Source organism: Solanum lycopersicum, chromosome 12 (genome assembly GCF_036512215.1).
Source record: "Solanum lycopersicum chromosome 12, SLM_r2.1".
Taxonomy (NCBI): Eukaryota; Viridiplantae; Streptophyta; class Magnoliopsida; order Solanales; family Solanaceae; genus Solanum; species Solanum lycopersicum.
Genome location: NC_090811.1, coordinates 18,907,492 through 18,930,472, shown reverse-complemented (window position 1 = coordinate 18,930,472; position 22,981 = coordinate 18,907,492). Strand labels below are relative to the sequence as shown.

At 32.3% G+C, this 22,981-nt stretch overlaps 1 long non-coding RNA gene and 2 pseudogenes across 1 annotated transcript; 2 read left to right on the top strand and 1 right to left on the bottom strand.

Annotated features, from left to right (window-relative positions):
- The first annotated feature begins 5,930 nt into the window (after nt 1-5,930).
- LOC101264191 (NAP1-related protein 2-like) lies at nt 5,931-10,313 on the top strand (annotated as a pseudogene).
- On the top strand, nt 10,249-21,933 carry LOC138337073 (NAP1-related protein 1-like; annotated as a pseudogene).
- On the bottom strand, nt 13,452-14,281 carry LOC112940477 (uncharacterized). The gene is made up of 2 exons (XR_003244712.2): nt 14,138-14,281; nt 13,452-13,974 (listed from the first exon to the last, which is right to left on the bottom strand). It is a non-coding gene; the product is annotated as an uncharacterized lncRNA (long non-coding RNA).
- Nucleotides 21,934-22,981: the final 1,048 nt, after the last annotated feature.

Here is a 22,981-nt window from a genome sequence, read left to right as displayed (position 1 = left end):
GTCTTTTGGGCTTACGAATGCCCCTGCTTCTTTCATGAGCCTGATAAACGGGATTTTTAAGACATATCTGGACCTCTTTGTTATTGTATTCATTGATGATATACTGATATACTCAAAGAGCAGGAAAGAACATGAGGAGCATTTGAGAATTGTATTGGAGTTGTTAAGGGAGAAAAGGCTTTATGCCAAATTCTCCAAGTGTGAGTTTTGGCTAGATTCAGTGTCCTTCTTGGGGCACGTGGTTTCTAAGGAAGGAGTGATGGTGGATCCTTCTAAGATTGAAGCAGTGAAGAGTTGGATAAGACCTACTAATGTACAGAGGTAAGGAGCTTTGTTGGTTTAGCTAGCTACTACCATCGATTTGTCAAGGGATTTTCTTCTGTTGCTTCCCAATTGACAAATTTGACTAAGCAGAATGTTCCATTTGTATGGTCGGATGAATGTGAAGAAAGCTTCCAGAACCTCAAGACCTTGTTGACTACTGCGCCAATTCTTACCTTGCCAGTGGAAGTTAAGAATTTCATTGTTTACTGTGATGCATCTTATTCTGGTTTGGGTGCAGTGCTAATGCAGGAGAGGAATGTAATTGCTTATGCTTCGAGGCAATTAAAAGTGCATGAACGTAACTATCCGACCCATGATTTGGAGTTGGCTGCAGTTGTGTTTGCATTAAAGCAATGGAGACATTATCTATATGGGGTCAAAAGTCTATACAGATCATCGTAGTTTACAATATGTCTTTACTCAGAAAGATTTGAATTTGAGGCAGAGGAGGTAGATGGAACTACTGAAGGACTATGATATTACTATTTTGTATCACCCAGGAAAAGCTAATGTTGTGGCAGATGCTTTTAGTAGAAAAGCAGGGAGCATGGGAAGTCTAGCGCACTTACAGGTTTCTAGACGCCCATTGGCTAGAGAGATTCAGACCCTGGCTAATGACTTTATGAGGCTGGAAGTACTAGAGAAGGGAGGATTTTTGGCCTGTGTGGAGGCAAGATCTTCTTTTCTTGACAAGATTAAGGGAAAACAGTTTACTGATGAGAAGCTGAGCCGAATTCGAGATATGGTATTACGAGGAGAGGCTAAAGAGGCAATAATTGATGAGGAAGGCGTTTTGAGAATTAAGGGAAGGGTATGTGTGCCCCGTGTTGATAATTTGATTCACGTTATTCTTACATAGGCTCATAGTTCAAGGTATTCTATACATCCTGGTGCAACCAAGATGTATCGTGACCTAAATCAACATTTTTTGGTGGAGTAGAATGAAGCATGACATTGTTGATTTTGTTTCCCAATGCCCGAATTGTCAGCAGGTAAAGTATGAACACCAGAGGCCAAGACACTTCAGAAAATGCCCATTCCTGAATGGAAATGGGAAAGAATTGCAATGGATTTTGTGGTTGGTCTTCCAAAGACATTGGGTAAGTTTGATTCTATTTGGGTAATTGTTGACAGATTAACTAAGTCTGCTCACTTCATTCCGGTCAAGGTGACTTACAATGCAGAGAAGTTAGCCAAACTCTAAATCTCAAAAATTGTTCGATTGCATGGAGTTCAACTTTCCATCATATCAGATAGAGGTACGCAATTTACTTCTAAGTTTTGGAGAACATTGCATGCTGAATTAGGTACTAGGTTTAGGTTGGATCTTAGTACTGCATTTCACCCTCAGACCGATGGTCAGTCTGAGCGAACGATTCAGGTGTTGGAGGAGATGCTTCGTGCATGTGTGATAGAATTTGGTGGTCATTGGGATAACTTCTTACCCTTAGCAGAGTTTTCATACAATAATAGCTATCACTCAAGTATTGATATGGCCCCATTTGAGGCACTGTATGGGAGGAGATGTAGGTCTCCCATTGGTTGGTTTGATGCATTTGAGGTGAGACCATGGGGTACCGATCTTTTGAGGGAATCGTTAGATAAAGTAAAATTCATTCAGGAGAAGCTTCTAGCAGCTCAGAACAGTCAGAAAGAATATGCAGATCGAAAGGTTAGGGACTTGGATTTTATGGAGGGTGAACAAGTCTTGCTAAAGGTTTCACCCATGAAAGGAGTGATGCGGTTTGGGAAACGAGGTAAGCTTAGTCCGAGGTATAGTGGTCCATTTGAAGTTCTGAAGCGCGTGGGGGAGGTGGCTTATGAATTGGCATTGCCTCCAGGACTCTCAGGAGTGCGCCCGGTATTTCATGTGTCTATGCTGAAAAAGTACCATAGGGATGGAAACTACATTATTCGTTGGGATTCAGTTCTTCTTGATGAGAATTTGTCTTATGAGGAGGAGCCTGTTGCTATTTTAGATAGAGAGGTCCGCAAGTTGAGATCAAAGGAGATTGCATCTATCAAGGTTCAGTGGAAGAATCGGCCAGTTGAAGAGTCCACTCGGGAGAATGAGGCTGATATGCAAGAAAGATATCCACATCTTTTTACAGATTCAGGTACTCTTTCTCGCCCTTGCTTTTCTTCCTGTGATCGTTCTAGGACGAACGATGGGTAAATTGGTATCTATTGTAACAACATGTTTAGTCGGTTCGAGCAGTAGAACTATTTTTGATAAAAACTGATTGGGTCGACAGATCACGCGACGGTCCGTCATGGTCACGACGGACCGTGCTAGACTCCGTCGTCCCATACTTGTGTAATTTCTTCTGCTGCTCTCCTCATTACCCTCGACGGTAGGTAGGACGAACCGTCATAGGCACGACGGTCCGTCGAGGGTCTTCGTTCCAAAACACTTCAACTCTGAAATCTGAGTACTGGGATCGACTCTCTGAACTGCACGATGGAACTGCAGCACGGACCGTCGTAGATACGTCGGACCGTCACAAGTTGCGTAACCTCACTACTGAATTTAACTCTCTGAACTTTGTGACGGACCTGCAGGACGGGCCATCATAGATACGACGGACCGTCACAAGCTGCGTAACTCCACCCTGGGTCGGATTCCGCTAAAATTTAAATGGGTGTTTTGGACTATTCATGATTATAATTATGAAATTAGTGGGGTAAGTTCAATAATTTATTTACTTGGGGGTTAAAGAAGATAATAGGGAAATAAATAGTGGGTTACTTTTATCATAATGGATTATATGTTAATTAGGGTAAAAGAAAAAGAATCTGCAGAAGAAAAATAAAAAGAACAGAAAGGGAGAACGAGCGAGAGACAGATAACGAAGAAGAAAGCAAGTGACTTAGACTTCAGATTGAAAAGATTCAAAGGCATTGGGGAGGTAGCTTGCTTGATCACGATTCTTTGGTGGAGGTAGGTTATGGTTTATTTATATGTGATAGATAAACTCTAAATAGCGATCGATATGTATTGGGTGGTATTGTAAAGTCTTCTATGTACTTGATTGTGCAATTGTATGTTTTGATTGTGCAGTTGTGGTTGGTTAGAATGATGAGATTGTTGAACCTTCAATCTTAAATCCTCTCTATTAAGATGACGCCTTGACATGAAGAAAACTTGATGAAATAAAATAATGAGATAAATCGATCGGAGTGTCACGTTCCGACACGGTATTTTTGGATTAGAGTTTCACGTTTTGACACGGTATTCTTGGATCGGAGTGTCACGTTCCGACACGGTATATGGGATCGGAGTGTCACGTTCCGACACGATAATAATAAAGAGAAGGAATTTTGAATTAGGTTAATATACTCATATTTGAAAAACCTATTTCCCAAATGAGTATGGTGTGGAGGCTTGATTCCTCATAGGTGTGCTTGGTGTTGTTGCCAATGGTTTTTGTACTTCTTTTTTGTCACCTATTAAGTATTGTGGTTGATTTTATATTATTAATCAGTATATATTGCTTTCTATTTTGAGTTGGCCGATGATACCTACTCAGTACGTGTTCCTTGTACTGACCCCTACATGTATTTTCTTCTTGTTGTTTTGTGGAGTGCAGCAAGTGCACTATCAACTTCGACTCGCCCTCAACTCTAGCCAGTTTCCAGCACATCAGAATTCAGGGTGAGCTATTATTCCTAGCTCGGACAGGATTCTCTCCTTCATGTCTTGATGTCTTTGAAGTTCAGACATGGACCATTTCTGTTACTTATTTTAGCTTCTTAAATACTCTTAGATTTAGAAATTTGAGGATAGATGTTCTTGATGTGATGACTTCCAGATTTTGGGATTAATAAATATTAAACTTTAGAAGTTTATTTAATTGATTACGTTAATAAGTTTTGGATCTTCCGCAGTATTTTACTACTCATAATTGATATACTGATAAATGTTGGGGTTTAGATTTGTTGGTTCGCTCACCTAGGAGGATAAGTGTGGGTGCCACTTGCGGCTCGTTTTGGGTCGTGACAATATATATATATATATATATATATATATGTACATACACACACACATACACTAGCCATATATTTCATGTGTAAATAAAATTTAAAATTCATATAATACTTTTTAAACCTTTTGTATCTCTTATAACGATTATTCTCGTAAATATAATAAAATTATCTTCTTACTTCAAATCAACTCCTAATTTACCTTTTATATTCAACAAATTCATTATTATTTTTTAAACCAAATTTATTCATTCAAATTAATGTTTGATGATTTTTTTTCCCATCATTTTATTGAGGGGACAAGACTGACCATTGTTCCATTGGTTGAAAAAATAATTTTCGTAGCTACAAATAACTTGAGCATTACATCTCATATTCAATTAATTTTCTTAAGTGAATTAAGGTTTGATCAATAAATGTTGTATTTTTAGAATAATTTTGTGATAGTGTATTGTGCATTTTTACCACTTATTTAATATGATCGTATAAATATTGGGACAATTTTAATAGCTTTACAATTAATGGACTTTTATGTTTATGAGAAAGAATACAATAAAAAGTCCAAATCGCATGTCAAAAGAAAATTTCAACTTCATCATATCATTTCATATTATGATCATATCATGATTTCAGGTAGGGCTGCTTAGGGTTGTGTATAAAAATTCAATTGAACTGTAATTCGAATCAAACCGACTTACAAAATCGATATTTGATTTGATTTGGTTAGGTTTTGTTTTAAATTTTTGAAAATCGTTTTTTATTTGATTTTTGTTTTACTAAAAAAGAATTGCAAAAATAACCGAATTGGACTGATAAAATTAGATACATAAAGTTTATAATTGTCGATATATTATTCATAAATAAAATATAAATATTTTGTTAAATTTTAAGTAACTTAAGTCTTTAACTTACCATTTTCTCAAGTCAAACACTTCAATTTTAGCTCAACTAATACAATTCTCAGTTCAAATCCATCAACATTCATTATTCTAGTCTTTACCAATTATACCTCTGATAAGATAGTCACACTTTCTCTTAATTAAATTATTCTATTTGTGTAATGATAATTCTCGTATTACTTAATTGAAAACAATAGTCTTGTAGTTTTCTGTGGATTGTTAATGTACTAGGGGGTTGTTTGATTGAGAACTAGTTATCACAAGATTAACTATCTTAGGATTAGTTATCATGAGATAACTTATCCCACAATGTGTATAAGATAACGTATTCCATCACTTTGCTATAAATGACGGATAAGTTATCTCAAACATGTCAACCAAATATAATATCTAAATTTTATCGAGAACTATTATTTTTCCCATGACTATTTATGTTTATTTCTCGTATAAAACGAGTCCTAGATATTTATATCTATCAAGATACATATGTCCTAAATAATTTATTACTTTAAATAGAAAAAAATAGAAAAATTAAAAAAAATCGTTAATAATCAAACTGACGACAAGATTTGATTTTGAAAGATACAAAGAAATTGAATAGATAAATTTGATTTGAATTTTTATACAATAACCAATACAAACCGAACCACACAAAAATCTAATTTCCTGTGATGTTTTCTCACGGGCCGTAAGAAAGCAAAATAAAGCAGTAACAACCCCGGACCATTTTAGTCAAAAAACTGTCCATTCTCATGTTCTGTTCTTCACACGTGCACTGTTTTAGTTGGACAACATATAAATTCATGGGTTTAGGGTTCTACGGTTTAAGAGAGCAGTTGAACGTTGTGTAGGGGGAATAAGATGGGTGCAGACAAAGGGAAGAAACAAAAAGTGGATGAAGAAAACAACATTGATGGTGACCTTGTTTTTTCCATTGAAAAATTGCAAGAAATTCAAGACGAGCTTGAGAAGGTAATCAATCCCTTTTATTCATTTGACTACTTTATACTACTAGTTTTTTTTGTGACAATACTCAGCATAATTGGAGTGAGTGGTGCTTTATTTATATTGTTTCTTGAATAATGTGTTCTGTTAGATAACCTTCCTTGTCTGGACAATTCGAAGATTTGCTTCCTGATATTGTTTCTAAAATAGTGTGTTATGTTCTCTGTATGTGCATAATCTTGATAACATTTGGATGTGCAATTGTTAAAGTTGATAACAACAGCGGGAATAGATAAAAATACTCTCGTTGATGCAAGCCCTCTTATATATTCCTTTTCAATGAAGGGGTGCCCTGATTGTCAATGATGTGAGTTGAGAACCATGATGTCTCAATTCAAATCACCGTAGTGACAAAAATACTAAGTGATTTCTTTCCAATCCTGTCGTAGACTTGGTGGACAAAGTTATGTGGTAATTTTTGCTGGTGGGCTGAGGTATGCACAAGTTGTCCTGGACACAACAGTTATAAAAAATAAATAAATCCTCTATGTGTAAAGAAGCATCTCTATATGAAATGAAAGAAATAGAAGAACTTTTCAAAGCAAACATGAAATACTCATACTGTGAAACATAAATTTACTTCTTTTTTAGCTTTTTGATGTAGACTAAAAGATGTCAACACTGTGGACGGAATGTTCGACTTACTTATTTTCCTACAGTAATGTAAAGGAACTGAGTTGGAGGTTTTGGTGCTCTGTATGTGAGAATCTTAACCTTCTCAAACCAAAGCATCTCTATTAAAATTCAAGCTTTTGCTAGTGCGCTGACAAAAAATGGTGTGAAGGGTATGTTCTAGTTTAGGTGAAAGTTGAGACAAAATAAATAAATATTTAACTTAGAGTCGATTGCTAGATTCTTTTGTTGCTTAATAGTTGGTGTTACATGTTAACTAATGAGCATTTTAATTTTTCTATCAGATTAATGAAGAAGCAAGTGATGAAGTATTGGAAGTGGAACAGAAGTACAATGAGGTCCGCAAGCCTGTCTATGATAAGTGAAACAACATCATTAAAGCTATTCCAGATTTCTGGTTGACTGCTGTTAGTGATCCTATCCTGAGACTTTTGTATCTCTATGTTGCTGCAATTCTGAATTGCTTCTCATTTGATTGATTTGTTTCATTACTTGCAGTTTTTGAACCATCCTGTCCTAGGTGAACTTCTAACTGAAGAAGACCAAAAGGTTTGGTTCTAATTTGTTGGTTATAACTATAATTCTAGATTATAACCAACCTACTGCTTATTTTGGCCAAGCTCTATCAATGCTGAATTTAGTTGTTATTTTTGACAAGTCATTGCTGTAATATCAACAATGCTCTCTAATAAATCTATAATAAGCTTTAACTTATCATCTAAATGCTTCTTGAGTTATGCATCTTAAAATGCATCCGCCTCATCCCATGCTAGATCTTCAAGTTTCTTAGTTCTATTGAAGTGGAAGAATCTAAAGATGTGAAGTCGGGCTATTCGATCACCTTTGTAAGTTTTCCCCACATGGAATTAATGTACATCCATGTATGTAAATTGTTATTTCTGGAAATTCAAATTGATGACCACCTTTTATAGAACTTCAGTGCAAATCCTTATTTTGAAAATACAAAGCTCTCAAAGACCTATACCTTCCTTGAAGATGGACTGACAAAGATTTCTACTACAACAATAAAATGGAAAGAAGCCATGGTGAGTTTCCGTTTTGTAGCTCGACAGATGTCGCACATTCTGTATGTTCTGTATTTCATCGTATTGATGATATTGGTTGACTCTTTAAAGGGCATCCCTAATAGAGTTTCTAATGAGAAGAATGGAAACAAGCGATCTCATGCTGAGGAAAGGTGAGTTTACTTATTTCTAGAATTTCTATATTATCTATTTTTAATCAACTTTTGCTATTTATATGCCAACTTAAAATTGAATGCTCTGATATATGGTTGGAAACGTAGTTTGGTTAATGTTGATAGTATGCTTACTTGTTTCAAACTTCCCTGATGATAATTTTTAAGTGTTTGTTGATGCACATTATGACATATACGGTGTATCATTGGTCCATTGCAGTGCAAACCTTCAAATATAATTGTACTTGATGATATACGGTGTATCATTGGTCCATTGCAGTGCAAACCTTCGAATATAACTGTTCTTGATGATATTGGTTGTTGGAATGTTTTTGCATCACTTCTACTGGTTTTTGGTCAGCGGTGACGCTGAGCTTTGTCATCATAATCAAATAAGAAGCTGAGACTCTTCTAGAAAACATGAATATAATCACTATTTAATGCAGCTACTTTGTAGCGGTGGTGCTGTAACTGGCCTTATGTTCTGTAGTGTTTTCTTGATAAACATTGGAATGTGATAGTTCTGGTCATCCTTGCTCAGTTGCTTTCCCTCTTGGGGTCTCCTATGCAGCTTCTTTACATGGTTCGGCCAATGGAGGGGATGGAAGCGTAAAGAGATTATTCAGAAAGATGAGAGATGTAAGGATGAAGGTGTATTTTATTTATGAGGAAAGCTCCTCTATTTATACACAAAATTTACAAACTTTTGGCCAAAAGTGGCCGACACATACTTTACACATGGCCTCTCTTTATTCGGCCGACACAAAAAACAAAATACTTACTATTACTACTTTATATAATTGGCCGACAAACTTTTTACATGATTGGCCGACAAACTATTTACTTTACGACTTTTATACAATTTGGCTTTTTATAGCCGACGCAACACGACAAAAATAAAATTATTTCTTTCTACATATGGCTGATATTCAGCCGACACAGAATTTTAACAAAATAAAATACAAAATAAAATACAAATACTTTCTTCTTCTTTTTTTTTTTTTTATACAATTTGGCTTTTTATAGCCGACGCAACACGACAAAAATAAAATTATTTCTTTCTACATATGGCTGATATTCAGCCGACACAGAATTTTAACAAAATAAAATACAAAATAAAATACAAATACTTTCTTCTTTTTTTTTTTTTTTTTTTTTTACTTATTCGATTTGTACGTCTGGTATGACATTATCTTCTCCTTGACATTTTGAACATATATGGTCGGGGTATTTTTGTCCAATAATTTTGCAATATCTGGTCAATAATTCTTCCGAAATAAACCCTTTCCTTAATGCTCTTGTTGTTGGTTTTTGCTCTGGCTTGAGTAGACTAAGTATCCATTGGCGTATCTCTTCCATATCTTGTTCTCTGGTTTCTTTAGAATTTGAATATATCATAACTTGCTCTCGTACATAATAGCTCCATACTGAGTTTCCGTTTAAATAATTGTTAGTTAGTTCATTTAGGATAGTTGCTATTCCTATAACTCTTTTGTTGGCGTAGAATTCTGGTATCTCAATCTTTTGTATTTCTTGTTGTATTCCGATATCTTCTGGAATTATCATATCTCTGGTCAAACCAATTTTTATAACTTGTATAATTGGTTTTATCTCATCAAATAATATCTCTGCTGGTGCTGAATAAAACTTTATATAAAACAATGTTCCTTTAGTAATTCTTTTATAGTTCATAAAGGCTTTGTATAGCTCTGGTATGGTAGATATTTCATCTCCTGTTTGGGTATAAACTGTATTAAGTAATCCATAACTATAACATGTTTTTACTAGATTTGCATTGGTGCCCGGTTGTGCTATTAACTTATTATATCCTTGTAGCTTTTGGGTTATAAAATCAGTGTTAGGGTTTTTGGTAGTTGGAGATCTAGGTGTTGAGTTTAAATAATTTTGGATTTTATAAAGGTTTTCAATATATGAGCGGGTTATTCGCATTATATAAATGTTTATTAGCATTTGAACCATATATTGTTTACAATAAATTTATTGTAAGAACAGATAACACACAAGTAAAATGGTGGATAACGAAAAAATTAGATGATTCAGTTACAACAAAAGAAATAAGAAGACTAGTATTAAACATACTAAATTTTACATTTACAATTGAGGTAATAAAAACTGACAAAAATATGATTGCAGACTATTTATCAAGACAGAGTTACACAGCCAGGACAAGATAATGTTATGGAAAACATACTCAAAACCCTAACTACACTTTGTACAAAAGTGGACAGTATGGGATTGAGAATTCAAAAGCTAGAAGAAAAGGAAGAATCTACAAGTCAGCAGCATGACTCTAAAAATGCGGAGCTACGTCGTTCGGCAGACGGTAAAAAGCCAGAACTAGAAGGAGACGTTGGGAAACTCCATAAAACCCATGACAATGTTTGTTTAAATGCAGCTACAGCAAGCACGTCTACAACAAAAGGAGCTAGTGGAATAAGATATACAAATTTAAATATGAACAAAATCTTCGATAAACCATTTATTCCAAAGAACCAAAAAGACTCATTATTTATACCACCGCAAATACATACTTACTCAGAAAGTTTAAAACAAGATAAAAAAGCCTACAACCACATAACCCGCTCATATATTGAAAACCTTTATAAAATCCAAAATTATTTAAACTCAACACCTAGATCTCCAACTACCAAAAACCCTAACACTGATTTTATAACCCAAAAGCTACAAGGATATAATAAGTTAATAGCACAACCGGGCACCAATGCAAATCTAGTAAAAACATGTTATAGTTATGGATTACTTAATACAGTTTATACCCAAACAGGAGATGAAATATCTACCATACCAGAGCTATACAAAGCCTTTATGAACTATAAAAGAATTACTAAAGGAACATTGTTTTATATAAAGTTTTATTCAGCACCAGCAGAGATATTATTTGATGAGATAAAACCAATTATACAAGTTATAAAAATTGGTTTGACCAGAGATATGATAATTCCAGAAGATATCGGAATACAACAAGAAATACAAAAGATTGAGATACCAGAATTCTACGCCAACAAAAGAGTTATAGGAATAGCAACTATCCTAAATAAACTAACTAACAATTATTTAAACGGAAACTCAGTATGGAGCTATTATGTACGAGAGCAAGTTATGATATATTCAAATTCTAAAGAAACCAGAGAACAAGATATGGAAGAGATACGCCAATGGATACTTAGTCTACTCAAGCCAGAGCAAAAACCAACAACAAGAGCATTAAGGAAAGGGTTTATTTCGGAAGAATTATTGACCAGATATTGCAAAATTATTGGACAAAAATACCCCGACCATATATGTTCAAAATGTCAAGGAGAAGATAATGTCATACCAGACGTACAAATCGAATAAGTAAAAAAAAAAAAAAGAAGAAGAAGAAAGTATTTGTATTTTATTTTGTATTTTATTTTGTTAAAATTCTGTGTCGGCTGAATATCAGCCATATGTAGAAAGAAATAATTTTATTTTTGTCGTGTTGCGTCGGCTATAAAAAGCCAAATTGTATAAAAGTCGTAAAGTAAATAGTTTGTCGGCCAATCATGTAAAAAGTTTGTCGGCCAATTATATAAAGTAGTAATAGTAAGTATTTTGTTTTCTTGTGTCGGCCGAATAAAGAGAGGCCATGTGTAAAGTATGTGTCGGCTACTTTTGGCCAAAAGTTTGTAAATTTTGTGTATAAATAGAGGAGCTCTCCTCATAAATAAAATACACCTTCATCCTTACATCTCTCATCTTTCTGAATAATCTCTTTACGCTTCCATCCCCTCCATTGGTATTTTTTTTTTTTTTTTTTTTTTTTTTTTTTGCAGATTACTTCATGATCATTTCTTATCCCAATTTTTCTGTTTTCTTTGGGGTGGTGGTGCAAGCTTTGGTGTACTGGGGTCTAATTTTTTGTTGAAGATTTTCATTTTGACACTGTATCATTGGTGCTTTTGCAGGTTGCTGAGATAATTAAGGATGACTTGTGGCCGCACCCGCTCACGTATTTTAACAATGTTAGTCCCATTCAAGCTTCCTTGTTTTCTTTAATCAAAATTTAGTTGTAAAAGATGTTTGTTGCCTAACACCATCTAAGGACTAAGCATTACTATACATACCGCAGGAGCCTGATGAAGAAACTTTCGATGGGGACCAGGTAAAGATGCATTAACTAGTTCTTAAGTGTCATATATATATATATATATATATATATATATATATATATATATCATGGATGAGTGCATGAATACTAGTTTACTGTGACTATAATGCGTGTTTCTCTCTGGGTTTACATTATTTTCAGTATATTCTTTCCTTATTAAGCTATAGCATTATATCTTCAATTAAGTTGTCTGGCATTTGTTGTCAATAATGTCGAATAATCTTCCTAAGTGATGGATCAACTTCTTAATGTAGTCCTCCGAAGGTCAAAAGATCATAATGGTCATTGAAGGTGGGAGAAAACTGCGGACTCGAGTGGAACTTGAGGTAGTAATTACCTTATCACTAAAATTCATGTGTTTCGTTAAGGTTGCTACCTTGGGTGGGTTAATTGTTGAGTAAGCTTTTTGTTAAGATGGTAATAGTTTGAGGGCCTAGTCTTTATTAATGTGGGAGTTGGGTCAATCTTTCGTTGAAGTTGAAAAAACCAGTAGTTAAATCTCAAAAAAAAAAAAATGGAAGTTAAAGTTGTGTTTGGACATGAACTTGGCTTGAAAATAACGCAAAAATTTGTGAGTGAATCATTATTTTGTGTGAAATATTCCCAACCTAGTTTTCCAAATTTCATGCTAAGTTGAAAGAATGGACCAAATTTTGATAGCCAAAGAATAATCTACAAATATTATTGCAAATATTTTAAATAAAATATATGAATAAATTGGTGGCTTAAGCGTACTTTTGGGAAAAACGTATTTGTTAGGTATAACTTCCTTAATCCTTTTCTTTCTCCCGACATACTGCGTCAATTATCTAGAAGTTTTTTTTTGATCTTTTCAAGAATTTTCTTCGTTTTATTTCATCTTCAATAGAAAAGCATAAATTCTAAGAATTGTGTGGTTACTTTACGGAGACTTCAAAATCTTAGATATGCAACTGCCTACATCTTTTTTATGATGGTTCCTTTTTTATGGTTTAAGGTACATGTTTTAGATTATTTGTGAGCAGTTTTCATCTTGGGTTGTGAGCATAACTTAGAAGAATCATTTAACCATGCTTACCACATGACCCACCATGTTTGTGGGGAGTATTTTTGTGAATACATAGTTTTTTATTTTATTAAAGAATAGCTACTGCAAAAGATATTGTTGCTGAGCTCAACTAAGGGTTGAAGCTCAACGGCGACATTTATGAAATTTGGAGCTTGTAGTCCAGTACGTGCTTAAAGAGCAAGAGGCTTTGGAAGCCATTGAAGAAGTCATGAATGAGCCTAAGGATGTTCATGGTTCAACATTTGCATGACTGTGTCACTTAAGATGCTTGGAAGAAAATTAATACCACTAACCTTGGATGATGACATCCTAATGGTGTTAAAGGAGCACAAAAGAGTTATATATCTTTGGAGTGCTTTGAAGAATATGTTTGGTACTTATTCTAGTCTTAACGATTAACTTAGATTCACATAAGAAATGGCTAGAACATTGAATGAAAACACATTTGAAGCAATAACAAATATGATCATGGAGTGGAAAAATGCTGGTCATGCTGACTGATGAACAATAGATCCAAACAATCATATGTCTTTTCTAGTTCATGAGACCATATGAAAATTAGAAAATGCATTTGACCCACAATGGATGAATAACAACTTTAGAACATGTCCTGAGGCATCTTGAGTTGGAGAACAAATGCCTTGAAGCTGCAAAACCAATATCTGAGTTGCACTTGGCTACAAGGCCCTCAACCTGCCAACAGAGCAATGACCTAACTAGGCAAGAATAAACAGCCTAGATGTGTCAAATTTGCGAAAATGATTTTCTACAATTATGTAAGAAGGGTCACTATTCCAAAAATTGCTTTGATACCAAAGGACGATTACACATTAATTTAAACTAATTAGATAGCATGTAATTGTAAAAGGACTTACATGTTCTATGTATAGCAGAACTGTGGAAGCGAAAAACTTGAACGAACCTTGACACTAACTAGTAATGGTTGTCACGATGTGTTGTAGCAACCCTAGATGCTATTGTGAGAGAAAAAAAAGTGTACTTAGAGTTTTATCTTTCGTGTGTCTTCTAGTTGTACACAATAGGTGTACTTATATTGGAAGCTATTATTGTCAGAATAATTATCAATATTTTAGTATTTATCCTTATGGGATTTCCATCAATACTTAGTAGAATTTCATTGGATCTGTTATTGTTGTATTGAATTATTCCTAATGGGTTTTTTCAACACCACTGATAGTGGGTGCGGGGATTCGCCTAAAATAATCAAAATATATAAAAATAGAGTTATCAAACTTAAATTATGAGATATTATATGGAGATTCTTGGAAGGAAATTAAAGGGAAAGGAGTGACATAAATTTCTATATAAAAGGTATTCTATTTTCTTTAATCTCACTTTAGCTTTTGTATTGATTACAGTAACAGAAATCATTAGAATGGTCCAGACTTTCCCATGAATTTTGGTCAAAGTACCCAAAATTGGTTGACCAAATCGGACACATATCTCACACTCACACCACACCCATGTTGTGTTGACATGAGTGCAACACCAAATGTGAAGGGTCTGAGCAACTAAGCTTATGGGTTAACTCTTATTTTAAATAGTTAGGCTAAGAGGTTCAAACTACAATATTTTATAAGCTGATGAAATAAGAATGAACTGCTATGAGATCTCCAAAATATTTTGAATGTCTGAAAGTTTGTGGGAATATTTCTTTTCTGAGATGGAAGTTACAAGAATATTTTGATTGTCGAAAAAAATTACTAGAATATTAAAATGACATCGAATATCTTATGCTTGAATTGATTTACAAAATTTTGAAAATGTGGTAAAACAACAACAAACCAAGTGAAATGCCACAACTAGGGTCTAGGAGGGTGGTGAATAAGCAACCTCTCTACCCCTACCTTGTGAAGGGCAGAAATTTGTTTTCGATAGACCCTCAGCTCAAGTAAACATATCAAAATAGAAAAAGAGAGAAGGGAAAATGCTCAAATATGCCATTAAACTTTCAGAATAGGCTCATTTATGCCATTAGTTAAAAGTTTGACTCATTTATGTCATTATTGTTAAAGAAAAAGACTCATTCATACCATTATTTTTTAACAATGGTTTTGCAAGATCATTTTTGACACGTGGCCAATTATAATTCTGCCACGTCATCAATTTTTTTAATTATTTTTTTTAAAGAAATTAATTTGATTTTTTTCTGAATTTTGATTTTTTTATTTAAAAAATTGATGATGTGGCCAATTATAATTCAGCCACATCATCAATTTTTTAAATAAAAAATTAATAAAAAAATTTAATTCAATTTTTTTTCCACAATTAGATTTTTTTTATATAAAAAATTGATGAGTGGCCGAATTATAATTGGCCACGTGTCAAAAATGGTTTTGCAAAACCACAATTAAAAAATAATGGCATGAATGAGCTTTTTCTCGAACGATTATGGCATAGATGAGCCAAACTTTTAACGGATGACATAAATGAGTCTTTATTAAAAGTTCGATGACATGTTTGAGCCTAATCTGAAGAGAAATAAATTAGAGGACTCCATGTTAAAATGATGGGGAAAAATATAAATGTGGTAATGTGTGTTGAAAACATTAATGTAGAGAAACTTCGCTGGAAACTAAAAGTGAATCCCTATGATTTTCACAAAATTAAAAAATATTTCGACACAAAATTTAATATACATATCAATTTTAATTTTAATTTTGATTAGTTCCACCTAATATTATAATTGATATATAGTTATAAAGAGTTAAGCGTAATCATTGTTTATTAATTTTCATATATTAAATAGATATCACAATAACTCATAAAAAAAGAAATAACCAAAATGAGGTAATACTAATAATAGTACCTAAAGATGTTTCTAGAACTATTTAATTTTCTTGTTATCATTCTTCGTAGATTTTTGCTTGCATGAGTTACCTTTTTACCTTTGATCACCATACATCTCATATATAGAAAGATGTTTAATAAATTATTTATTCTTGATAGATTTTTATTAGAATGAAATTACATTTTTATTCTTGATCATCTTTAATATAAATATATCATCCTATTTATTTTTATTTGTAAAGTTACTTTTAACATCTTTTTTTTTAATTTCAATATAATATATATTATTAATCTTATCACGCTAATTTATTTTCAAATATATTGATTAGAATCAAAATAATAATTAATTCGTGATATTTTTATATAAAAAGTAGGTGTTTTAATAAGCATAATGAATAGAATAAATATTAACAATTAAATTAAAGTAATAGTAAAATAGAGCAATTTAAAATAGATACCACAATAACTCACAATAGAAATAAAAAGGAAATGAGGTAACAAAAAAATAAGTTATTGGTAATAATAATTACTTAAGATGTTTATAGAACTATTTAATTTTTTTGTTATCATTCTTGGTAGATTGTTGTAAGCGTGAAATTATATTTTTGCCCTTGATCATTGTTCATTTCATATATAGAAAGATAATTCTAGAATTATCTATTATCTTTCTTCATAGATTTTTGTTAGTGTAAAATTACATTTTTGCCCTTGGTAGATTTTTGTTGGCGTGAAATTATATTTTTGCCCTTGATCGTCATTCATTTAATGTATAGAAAGATAATTCTAGAATTATTTATTATCTTTATTCATAGATTTTTGTTAGTGGGAAATTACATTTTTGCCCTTGGTAGATTTTTGTGAGCGTGAAATTATATTTTTGCCCTTGATCATTATTCATTTCATATATAGAAAGATTATTCTAGAATTATTTATTATCTTTCTTCATTGATTTTTGTTAGTGTGAAATTATATTTTTTCCCTTGGTCGTCCTCCACTTTACTCTTATATATATATATATATATTCGCGCAGTGGTGAACTATGTCAATATTCTACTTTTGAATATTTTATAATAGAAGTGTTTTTGAGTGGGTATGGCCTACGATAAATTGTCAGAATATTTTAACCAAATATGAAATAAAATATTTTTTAAATCTTAGAACCAAAAAGATTTGATTCTAATTGTATGCATTTTGTTATTTATTCTTTATTTAATTATGGAGAAAAGGTCTGATATACCCTTCAACTTTGTCATTTAGAGCTGATTTACCCCTTGTTATGAGAGTGACTCATATATACCCCTACTTGTAAACAAATGACTCACATATACATACTCTTTTCCTCTAACGGTAATGAAAAAAAATTTTAATCTAAATTTTAATTATTTTTTTTCTAAAAAATATAATTCATATGTGTAGATTTAATCCTCATCAAACATATTGTTTTTTACTTTTTTTTTGTTTCATTGACTAATTTATAATTATTATTTTGATAATCAAATTTATTTATGTTTCACTAATATTTTTGTAAAACTTATTGTAGATGACCAAATTTTTTCTTGAAATACGAAATTAAATTACAATACACAAAAAAAATAGTTTAAATTTTTTTTCTTTAAACTAAAGAATGACAGAAAAAAACAAAATAAGGATAAGAAACTCAAATAATTATAATAAAAGAAGTCAAAAAAATAATTTATGCATGAAAAAAATTAAAATATACATTGAACTTTGACAGAAGAATCATATATATCCCTAAATAATTTTTTTTTTAAAATTAGAAGTAATAAATATAAATTTAAAACTAATTTTTTATGTTCCATTAAATGAAGGGTATATGTGAGCCATTTTGTAACGGCAGCTGTATATGTGAGCCGTTTGTATAACGGTAAGGGCTTTTATATATGAGCCACTTTTATAACGAGGGGTATATCAGCTCTAAATGACAAAGTTGAGGGGTATATCAGACCCTTTTCCCTTTAATTATAGTAATCATCACCAGTCTTTACAAAAGATATGAAATTGTTTCGTTGTCTATATTTGTATTTTCAAGAAGTGTAAAAATATTTTATTCATTAATTGCGAGATATTTCTCCTACTCAAACCTCTACATATATAATCTAAATATTTTACATGTTATATAATTAGTTGTGTACTTGATAAGTTAATTGAAATTTAAAAACACATCTCTTGGAGTTCAATGGAATAACTTATGCCGCTCAAATAATTTGGATTAAATGATGTTTTAGCAAGTCCGTCATTCAAAATCATTTGCAGTCGATGACACTACTTTGATAGCCAAAAGACATATTTTTTTGTTTATTTTTCGATCAATATGGTTAAAAAATTTATTTGCGACTTTTAAGCTAATGTTTATAAGGAGTTAATTATTTCTTTAATATTTGATTAATCTGGATTCATCCTACTTTCAGGGGTAGCTCATTGACTCCAATCCAACATTTGAACCCTAAACTTTTGATTAAGGTTGAGTAAAATATTAACCATCCGGTATTTCTTTAATTTTTGCATGTCATAATTGAATGTCTCCATAAGATAGAAAGTTGAATAACTAAGACTCCAAGGTAACGTGGAACCACCATAACTTCTGAACATTCAAAAGTCCCTTCTTGGACATCCCATGGATCTTTTAACCTCTGAAAACTCTATAAAGATCAAAGTCATTTATTTTACAACTTTATGAATTCTATTCTACATTACAACAATAGTCTAATGATTACATCAAACTTTTGATTAACATATCTTTACTTCAACATAATGATTAAAAGAATAAAAATAAACAATAAAGTTTAAAACCTGTACTCAAAATAACAATTAATAACATAAACATAAATTAATGATCGTAAAAAACATACCAGGATCTGTAACAATAGAATGAAATAGATAGGAAAAAATCGAGTCCACTGTATGCTTGTCCCCTTAAGAAAGCCATTCTCCTCTAGTACCTGCTTATAAAGAAAGAGATATTTTCAAGATAGAGTGATTCTATTTACCAGTGTATTGATACCAAAACAATGGTGTCAGTGAGTCACTTTACAGGAGCAAAGTACATGAATATTTAATTATGTAGAAGAAGTTCAGAATTTTCATTGTTTTAAAATGAGACGAAAACTCTTTGTTTATAGATAATAAAAGGTAGTGTGAATAAATTCTTTTTGTGCCTTATCGAAAAAGTCACAACCTTTTATCAAAGCCACAACTTTTCACAAAAGTCGCAACTTTTCATAAAAGTCGCAACTCTTCATAAAAGTCGCTACTTTTCATAAAATCGCAACTTTTCGTAAAAGTCTAAACTTTTCAGTAAAGAAAAGGCTAATTTTGGAAATAAATAAATAAATTAAAAGGAAATCCTGGTTTGTGGTGGCGCAACGGAGGCGGGTCTAGGGTTCTCTTTTATATAGATATATGGATATGTACTAGCCATTTGTTTCATAAGTAAATTAAATTTATAATATGTATTATTACTTTTAAAACTGTTTAATCTATAACGATTATTCTCGCTAATATAATTTTTTTTATTTCAAATCAATTTTTAATTTACCATTTAGATTCACTAAATTCATTATTTTTTATCAAACTTATTACTATTTCATTCAAATCAATGTTTAATAAAATTTGTACTAACCATGGTAACATTTATTGAAAAAATAATTTTCTTGGCTACTAACAACTAGAATGCCACAACTTATGTTCAATTTATATTTTATTGAATTTAGATTTGATCTATAATTGTTGTATTTTCTTTAGAATACTTTTGTGATAGTGTATTATTTGATCTATAAACTTTTGGTTATTTTGTAAGATTGTATAAAGAATTGAGCCAATTTTAATAGTTTTACAACTTATGGGGTTCATGTTTATGAAAAACATACAATATAAGAATTCCAAATTGCATGACAAAACAAAATTTCAACTAGATTTAATGGTTTCATATCATGATTTGGAATCATGATTTCATATCGCATGACCAAACTGGCCCTAAGATCAATAACATATTTGAATCTGAGTATTAAAATGTGCAATTAGATTTAGGTGTATGAATCTTAATCGACATTGGAGTATAAAGATGTTGTATCATGATAAGAATACTAAATAATTAAGACTTTTGTTTTCTCAATATTTTAATATATACTCCCTCTGTTTCACAAAGAATGACCTGATTTGACTTGACAAGAAGTTTAAGTAAATAAAGAAGACTTTTGAATCTTGTGGTCCTAAATTAAAGTTACGTCAAATGTACAAAATTGTCTTTTAATCTTGTGGCCTTAAACATGCCACGTGGAAAGCTAAAGTTAAAATGTTACCAAAATGAAAGAAAGATGTTATTCTTTTTGAAACAGGCTAAAAAAGAAAGGAGATCATTCTTTTTGAGACGGAGGGAATAAAGCTTATCTTTATTTTAAATTAATAAATATAAAACCTAATTTCAGTTGATATGCCTGTTGGTAGTGGTGATGGTTAGCGCTAGTTGTTGTGGTACTGACTAGAGGTTGTCTTGGGTAATAGTAGCTAGTAATGATGCTGGTTGGTAGTAGTGATTAACAATGGTTTTTCCTTGTGGTACTTTAGTTATTGTGGATAATTGTAATAGCTACTGTATATGATGACAATAGATGGTGGTATATAGTGATGGCTTATTGTGGTGATTGATGGTAGTGATAAGTGGTCGTAATGGTAAATGGTGGTAGCAGATGACCGTGGTGGTTGTGCATGATGTGATAATTGATAATGGTGGGCGGCAGGGGCAGGGGCAGGGGCAGTTGGCACTGGAAGTGTATGGAGTTGCGGTGAACTACAATCTTTGTAGACATCCTTGAATAGATATCTTAGTGATATTAAGACTCATAGACATATTAAGTGGTTGTAGAATTTAAAAACAAACGCACTTGATGTTTAAGTTCGGAATGATTAAGGTTTAAACTTTAAAAAGCAAACACTCATTGTGACTTAGATCTAAATGATAAAGATTAAGCCTTTCATTAAGTGCTAACACATGAGACCTTAAAAGGGTCAACTTGAAGTGAAGAAGCGAGTCCATCAGTAAAAGAATATTTTCAGAATGTCGTTGGTGGACTGCACACATGACTAGGTTTTTAGATTTGATTGCCATGTGGCGGCCTGTGGAGGGTTCTCTGCTCATTGCCTTTCTAGGATTTGGTCACCATAGAGTTCCAATCCTTGTGGCAGTGTTGGTTGATGCAACACTACCAAGGAATCTAATGATAAACTGTGATACCATATGTGAAAGCAAAGAATATTGAGAGAAAGCTTTGCTTGGATTATCCTCAAAAGCTTCTTGGGGCTCAAATAGAGATAATATGTTCTTATTCTGACTAAAATGTCACAATATTCATAACATCTATAATATAATTTAGTTGAATGTTGATCAACATATGGTGTTCTATGATGCTGTGTATTAAGTGGAGTTATCTGTGGTTAAGAATGATCTTTTTTCCCCCAGAGGAATAGTATCCTTTTGATATATATGTGCACCAAATACTTAACTATTGTCAAATGTCTGTTATATACAGTGGTTGTTTAAGTCTTCACCAATCTTTTTCTGGTGAGATTGTTAAATTGGTTGATTGACTTGAATTCTAAATGTCTAATGCAGGGTAAGGAGAGTGAAGGCTCTGAAGACGATGAGAAGGACGAAGATGGCGATGAAGAATGAAAGGAGATAAACACTTATCTTATCATAGGCTATCATCTTCAATGTTTTAATCATTGGGGTTTGGTGTCTGTAAAGATCTAAAAGATAAAAAATTACACTGGTGACTAATTTTTCTTCTTCTACTTGTATGGTTGGTTATAAAAAAATATCTAATTTCAGAGGTTTCATTTACGTTTGCCTACAATAGATAGATACAAATTCATAATTGGAAAAGGGTCATATCCTCTCTACTTTCACATATGTTCATAACCATCCATGATCCCATTATACTATAACCTAGTGGTCATACTCTTGTATTCACCACCCCAATATAATAAAAATTATTATACCCCGTACACTATTGTAGAACTAAATAATCTCATTCCAGAAAATATATATATCTTTTATTTTATCCAACATGAAACTTGCACTAGTAATTTTCAAACGCAAATGCAACTTTAATGGACCGTGGCATGAAATATGAATTCAATATAATATTGAATAACCTTTTTTATGAGACAATACTAAAATGTATAAATTACAAAAATCTCATACATTTGGGGCTAGTCACGTTCTATCTCAAAAGTTTTCAATTATAAAAAAATTAATATTTTAATAATTCTCACTATATTTCTTGGAGTGATACATTACTTTAACTTAAATTACATCTTTCAAGTATTTTAAAGTGAACGATTTTCATCTTTCTACTTGAATTTATAAGAAAACTAATAAATCCCACAGTCATTCATTCGTAATTATTATTCTTAGACATGCCAAAAAATGTTGGAAAGAAAAAGGAAATCTAAGGGAGAAAGTGAACAAAGAATAGAGCAAAAGAAAAGAGAAGCTACTGCCAACTTCTCTGTTTCTGGTTTTTTTTATTATGAAACTAACGAGACCTGCCTATTAAATAGGCTTATAATGAAACAGAAATACTGAAATTTAGGTACCCACTAATTACTAGTTAGCTACTAATCTGCCACTATATCTAACCTTGCTAAAATAAAGGGAACTAACTAACAACCTCCTAAAGACTTTGTCAAGTATCTTTGAATCACTTCACAACACTCCCCCTTGTTTCAAACCTGCAAACTCCAAGTTGACCTCTGAAGAACTCGTGCTTTGCTTGCGAAAGTGACTGCGTGAAGATGTCTGCTATTTGCTCATTTGTATCACAAGACATCAAAGTAATTTCTCCAGTAGAAACAAGACCTCGAATATAGTGATAGCGAATATCAAT